A 7,161-nucleotide genomic window follows, 5' to 3' on the forward strand; every position below is an offset into this window, starting at 1 on the left:
ATAGTAGTTATATTCCTGTACATGGGGGCAGTATTATAGTAGTTATATTCTTGTACATAGGGAACAGTATTATAGTAGTTATATTCTTGTACATAGGGGGCAGTATTATAGTAGTTATATTCCTGTACATAGGGGGCTGTATTATAGTAGTTATATTCCTGTACATAGGGGGCAGTATTATAGTAGTTATATTCCTGTACATAGGGGACAGTATTATAGTAGTTATATTCCTGTACATAGGGAGCAGTATTATAGTAGTTATATTCTTGTACATAGGGAGCAGTATTATAGTAGTTATATTCTTGTACATAGGGGGCAGTATTATAGTAGATATATTCTTGTACATAGGGGGCAGTATTATAGTAGTTATATTCTTGTACATAGGGGGCAGTATTATAGTAGTTATATTCCTGTACATAGGGAGCAGTATTATAGTAGTTATATTCCTGTACATAGGGGGGCAGTATTATAGTAGTTATATTCTTGTACATAGGGGCAGTATTATAGTAGTTATATTCCTGTACATAGGGGCAGTATTATAGTAGTTATATTCCTGTACATAGGGGGCAGTATTATAGTAGTTATATTCCTGTACATAGGGGGGCAGTATTATAGTAGTTATATTCCTGTACATAGGGGGGCAGTATTATAGTAGTTATATTCTTGTACATAGGGGCAGTATTATAGTAGTTATATTCCTGTACATAGGGGGCGGTATTATAGTAGTTATATTCCTGTACATAGGGGGCAGTATTATAGTAGTTATATTCTTGTACATAGGGGGCAGTATTATAGTAGTTATATTCTTGTACATAGGGGGCAGTATTATAGTAGTTATATTCCTGTACATAGGGAGCAGTATTATAGTAGTTATATTCCTGTACATAGGGAGCAGTATTATACTTGTCCTCACACATAAAACCTCCAGCATTATAGGGGTTAAAGTAGAAGGGACTGGAAATGTTTTGGTAGTGAAGTATTTCCCTCTGGGTGATCCTCGGGGCCTTGAGCCTAAACATTGTGTTTGATGTCAGGGATGACACGGGGTCCTGTGTTTCTCGGGAGGTGTCTGACATGAGTCTCCCCCGCAGTTATCGCTGAATATAATGTTAGTTTGATGACACCTGAACGTCTCGGTTCTGTGAATTATAAATAATTCAGATTCCTGGAAAGTTCTGTGCTGTATCCGGGTGAAGCATAAACTGCTGTAGAATAATGAACAGTAACTGGTGGCTCCTTACTAGATCTCCGCTTGCTGTCAATGAATAGACTACACACCCAGTAATGGAAGTGAATTATGTTCCACAGATGTCGGAGACAGTATTGTGATAACTATACACATCGCCCTCGGGGCTGACAATCTATTGTATGTATCGCGCTGTTCTCCCAGTATCACACTGCACCTTATAGATAAGGATCAGCACTCGCCTGATAACAGAGAGACAGCGCAGTGCAAAGGGAATCCCATGACCTGCAGCATGGGGGCGCTGTGCTGTCACCATGCTATAAGGATAGGGAACCTGTCAGCAGGCCTGACCATACAGACTGAAGCCAGTACTATGTATTGTCCCTGGGGACATCTATAATCAAACACCTGTAAGTGGCAACGGGACTGCGCTATATGGATTTACATTTGGGGCGTCTCCTCACACTGCTGTGCTCCTAGCATCTATATGGGGTGTCTCGTCACACTGCTGTGCTCCTAGCATTTATTTGGGGTGTCTCGTCACACTGCTGTGCTCCTAGCATCTATTTGGGTCGTCTCCTCACACTCTTGTGCTCCTAGCATTTATTTGGGGCGTCTCCTCACACTGCTGTGCTCCTAGCATCTATATGGGGTGTCTCGTCACACTGCTGTGCTCCTAGCATTTATTTGGGGTGTCTCGTCACACTGCTGTGCTCCTAGCATTTATTTGGGGCGTCTCGTCACACTGCTGTGCTCCTAGCATTTATTTGGGGCGTCTCCTCACACTGCTGTGCTCCTAGCATCTATTTGGGGCGTATCCTCACACTGCTGTGCTCCTAGCATCTATTTGGGGCGTCTCCTCACACTGCTGTGCTCCTAGCATCTATTTGGGGCGTCTCCTCACACTGCTGTGCTCCTAGCATCTATTTGGGGCGTCTCCTCACACTGCTGTGCTCCTAGCATCTATTTGGGGCGTCTCCTCACACTGCTGTGCTCCTAGCATCTATTTGGGTCGTCTCCTCACACTGCTGTGCTCCTAGCATCTATTTGGGTCGTCTCCTCACACTGCTGTGCTCCTAGCATCTATTTGGGTCGTCTCCTCACACTGCTGTGCTCCTAGCATCTATTTGGGGCGTCTCCTCACACTGCTGTGCTCCTAGCATCTATTTGGGGCGTCTCCTCACACTGCTGTGCTCCTAGCATCTATTTGGGGCGTCTCCTCACACTGCTGTGCTCCTAGCATCTATTTGGGGCGTCTCCTCACACTGCTGTGCTCCTAGCATCTATTTGGGGCGTATCCTCACACTGCTGTGCTCCTAGCATCTATTTGGGTCGTCTCCTCACACTGCTGTGCTCCTAGCATCTATTTGGGTCGTCTCCTCACACTGCTGTGCTCCTAGCATCTATTTGGGGCGTATCCTCACACTGCTGTGCTCCTAGCATCTATTTGGGGCGTATCCTCACACTGCTGTGCTCCTAGCATCTATTTGGGGCGTATCCTCACACTGCTGTGCTCCTAGCATCTATTTGGGTCGTCTCCTCACACTGCTGTGCTCCTAGCATCTATTTGGGGCATATCCTCACACTGCTGTGCTCCTAGCATCTATTTGGGGCGTCTCCTCACACTGCTGTGCTCCTAGCATCTATTTGGGGCGTATCCTCACACTGCTGTGCTCCTAGCATCTATTTGGGGCGTCTCCTCACACTGCTGTGCTCCTAGCATCTATTTGGGGCGTCTCCTCACACTGCTGTGCTCCTAGCATTTATTTGGGGCGTCTCTTCACACTGCTGTGCTCCTAGCATTTATTTGGGGCGTCTCCTCACACTGCTGTGCTCCTAGCATCTATTTGGGGCGTCTCCTCACACTGCTGTGCTCCTAGCATCTATTTGGGTCATCTCCTCACACTGCTGTGCTCCTAGCATCTATTTGGGGCGTATCCTCACACTGCTGTGCTCCTAGCATCTATTTGGGGCGTCGCCTCACACTGCTGTGCTCCTAGCATCTATTTGGGGCGTCTCCTCACACTGCTGTGTTCCTAGCATCTATTTGGGGCATATCCTCACACTGCTGTGCTCCTAGCATCTATTTGGGTCGTCTCCTCACACTGCTGTGCTCCTAGCATCTATTTGGGGCGTATCCTCACACTGCTGTGCTCCTAGCATCTATTTGGGGCGTCTCCTCACACTCTTGTGCTCCTAGCATCTATTTGGGGCGTCTCCTCACACTGCTGTGCTCCTAGCATCTATTTGGGGCGTCTCCTCACACTGCTGTGCTCCTAGCATTTATTTGGGGCGTCTCCTCACACTGCTGTGCTCCTAGCATCTATTTGGGTCGTCTCCTCACACTGCTGTGCTCCTAGCATCTATTTGGGGCGTCTCCTCACACTGCTGTGCTCCTAGCATCTATTTGGGGCGTCTCCTCACACTGCTGTGCTCCTAGCATCTATTTGGGGCGTCTCCTCACACTCCTGTGCTCCTAGCATCTATTTGGGGCGTATCCTTACGCTGCTGTGCTCCTAGCATCTATTTGGGGCGTATCCTCACACTGCTGTGCTCCTAGCATCTATTTGGGTCGTCTCCTCACACTGCTGTGCTCCTAGCATCTATTAGGGGCGTCTCCTCACACTGCTGTGCTCATAGCATCTATTTGGGGCGTCTCCTCACACTGCTGTGCTCCTAGCATCTATTTGGGGCGTCTCCTCACACTGCTGTGCTCCTAGCATCTATTTGGGTCGTCTCCTCACACTGCTGTGCTCCTAGCATCTATTTGGGTCGTCTCCTCACACTGCTGTGCTCCTAGCATCTATTTGGGTCGTCTCCTCACACTGCTGTGCTCCTAGCATCTATTTGGGGCGTCTCCTCACACTGCTGTGCTCCTAGCATCTATTTGGGGCGTCTCCTCACACTGCTGTGCTCCTAGCATCTATTTGGGGCGTCTCCTCACACTGCTGTGCTCCTAGCATCTATTTGGGGCGTCTCCTCACACTGCTGTGCTCCTAGCATCTATTTGGGGCGTATCCTCACACTGCTGTGCTCCTAGCATCTATTTGGGTCGTCTCCTCACACTGCTGTGCTCCTAGCATCTATTTGGGTCGTCTCCTCACACTGCTGTGCTCCTAGCATCTATTTGGGTCGTCTCCTCACACTGCTGTGCTCCTAGCATCTATTTGGGGCGTCTCCTCACACTGCTGTGCTCCTAGCATCTATTTGGGGCGTCTCCTCACACTGCTGTGCTCCTAGCATCTATTTGGGGCGTCTCCTCACACTGCTGTGCTCCTAGCATCTATTTGGGGCGTCTCCTCACACTGCTGTGCTCCTAGCATCTATTTGGGGCGTATCCTCACACTGCTGTGCTCCTAGCATCTATTTGGGTCGTCTCCTCACACTGCTGTGCTCCTAGCATCTATTTGGGTCGTCTCCTCACACTGCTGTGCTCCTAGCATCTATTTGGGGCGTATCCTCACACTGCTGTGCTCCTAGCATCTATTTGGGGCGTATCCTCACACTGCTGTGCTCCTAGCATCTATTTGGGTCGTCTCCTCACACTGCTGTGCTCCTAGCATCTATTTGGGGCATATCCTCACACTGCTGTGCTCCTAGCATCTATTTGGGGCGTCTCCTCACACTGCTGTGCTCCTAGCATCTATTTGGGGCGTATCCTCACACTGCTGTGCTCCTAGCATCTATTTGGGGCGTCTCCTCACACTGCTGTGCTCCTAGCATCTATTTGGGGCGTCTCCTCACACTGCTGTGCTCCTAGCATTTATTTGGGGCGTCTCTTCACACTGCTGTGCTCCTAGCATTTATTTGGGGCGTCTCCTCACACTGCTGTGCTCCTAGCATCTATTTGGGGCGTCTCCTCACACTGCTGTGCTCCTAGCATCTATTTGGGTCATCTCCTCACACTGCTGTGCTCCTAGCATCTATTTGGGGCGTATCCTCACACTGCTGTGCTCCTAGCATCTATTTGGGGCGTCGCCTCACACTGCTGTGCTCCTAGCATCTATTTGGGGCGTCTCCTCACACTGCTGTGTTCCTAGCATCTATTTGGGGCATATCCTCACACTGCTGTGCTCCTAGCATCTATTTGGGTCGTCTCCTCACACTGCTGTGCTCCTAGCATCTATTTGGGGCGTCTCCTCACACTGCTGTGCTCCTAGCATCTATTTGGGGCGTCTCCTCACACTCTTGTGCTCCTAGCATCTATTTGGGGCGTCTCCTCACACTGCTGTGCTCCTAGCATCTATTTGGGGCGTCTCCTCACACTGCTGTGCTCCTAGCATTTATTTGGGGCGTCTCCTCACACTGCTGTGCTCCTAGCATCTATTTGGGTCGTCTCCTCACACTGCTGTGCTCCTAGCATCTATTTGGGGCGTCTCCTCACACTGCTGTGCTCCTAGCATCTATTTGGGGCGTCTCCTCACACTGCTGTGCTCCTAGCATCTATTTGGGGCGTCTCCTCACACTGCTGTGCTCCTAGCATCTATTTGGGGCGTCTCCTCACACTCCTGTGCTCCTAGCATCTATTTGGGGCGTATCCTTACGCTGCTGTGCTCCTAGCATCTATTTGGGGCGTATCCTCACACTGCTGTGCTCCTAGCATCTATTTGGGTCGTCTCCTCACACTGCTGTGCTCCTAGCATCTATTAGGGGCGTCTCCTCACACTGCTGTGCTCATAGCATCTATTTGGGGCGTCTCCTCACACTGCTGTGCTCCTAGCATCTATTTGGGGCGTCTCCTCACACTGCTGTGCTCCTAGCATCTATTTGGGTCGTCTCCTCACACTGCTGTGCTCCTAGCATCTATTTGGGTCGTCTCCTCACACTGCTGTGCTCCTAGCATCTATTTGGGTCGTCTCCTCACACTGCTGTGCTCCTAGCATCTATTTGGGGCGTCTCCTCACACTGCTGTGCTCCTAGCATCTATTTGGGGCGTCTCCTCACACTGCTGTGCTCCTAGCATCTATTTGGGGCGTCTCCTCACACTGCTGTGCTCCTAGCATCTATTTGGGGCGTCTCCTCACACTGCTGTGCTCCTAGCATCTATTTGGGGCGTCTCCTCACACTGCTGTGCTCCTAGCATCTATTTGGGGCGTATCCTCACACTGCTGTGCTCCTAGCATCTATTTGGGTCGTCTCCTCACACTGCTGTGCTCCTAGCATCTATTTGGGTCGTCTCCTCACACTGCTGTGCTCCTAGCATCTATTTGGGGCGTATCCTCACACTGCTGTGCTCCTAGCATCTATTTGGGGCGTATCCTCACACTGCTGTGCTCCTAGCATCTATTTGGGTCGTCTCCTCACACTGCTGTGCTCCTAGCATCTATTTGGGGCATATCCTCACACTGCTGTGCTCCTAGCATCTATTTGGGGCGTCTCCTCACACTGCTGTGCTCCTAGCATCTATTTGGGGCGTATCCTCACACTGCTGTGCTCCTAGCATCTATTTGGGGCGTCTCCTCACACTGCTGTGCTCCTAGCATCTATTTGGGGCGTCTCCTCACACTGCTGTGCTCCTAGCATTTATTTGGGGCGTCTCTTCACACTGCTGTGCTCCTAGCATTTATTTGGGGCGTCTCCTCACACTGCTGTGCTCCTAGCATCTATTTGGGGCGTCTCCTCACACTGCTGTGCTCCTAGCATCTATTTGGGTCATCTCCTCACACTGCTGTGCTCCTAGCATCTATTTGGGGCGTATCCTCACACTGCTGTGCTCCTAGCATCTATTTGGGGCGTCGCCTCACACTGCTGTGCTCCTAGCATCTATTTGGGGCGTCTCCTCACACTGCTGTGTTCCTAGCATCTATTTGGGGCATATCCTCACACTGCTGTGCTCCTAGCATCTATTTGGGTCGTCTCCTCACACTGCTGTGCTCCTAGCATCTATTTGGTGCGTATCCTCACACTGCTGTGCTCCTAGCATCTATTTGGGGCGTATCCTCACACTGCTGTGCTCCTAGCATCTATTTGGGGCG

Source organism: Engystomops pustulosus, chromosome 8 (genome assembly GCF_040894005.1).
Source record: "Engystomops pustulosus chromosome 8, aEngPut4.maternal, whole genome shotgun sequence".
Taxonomy (NCBI): Eukaryota; Metazoa; Chordata; class Amphibia; order Anura; family Leptodactylidae; genus Engystomops; species Engystomops pustulosus.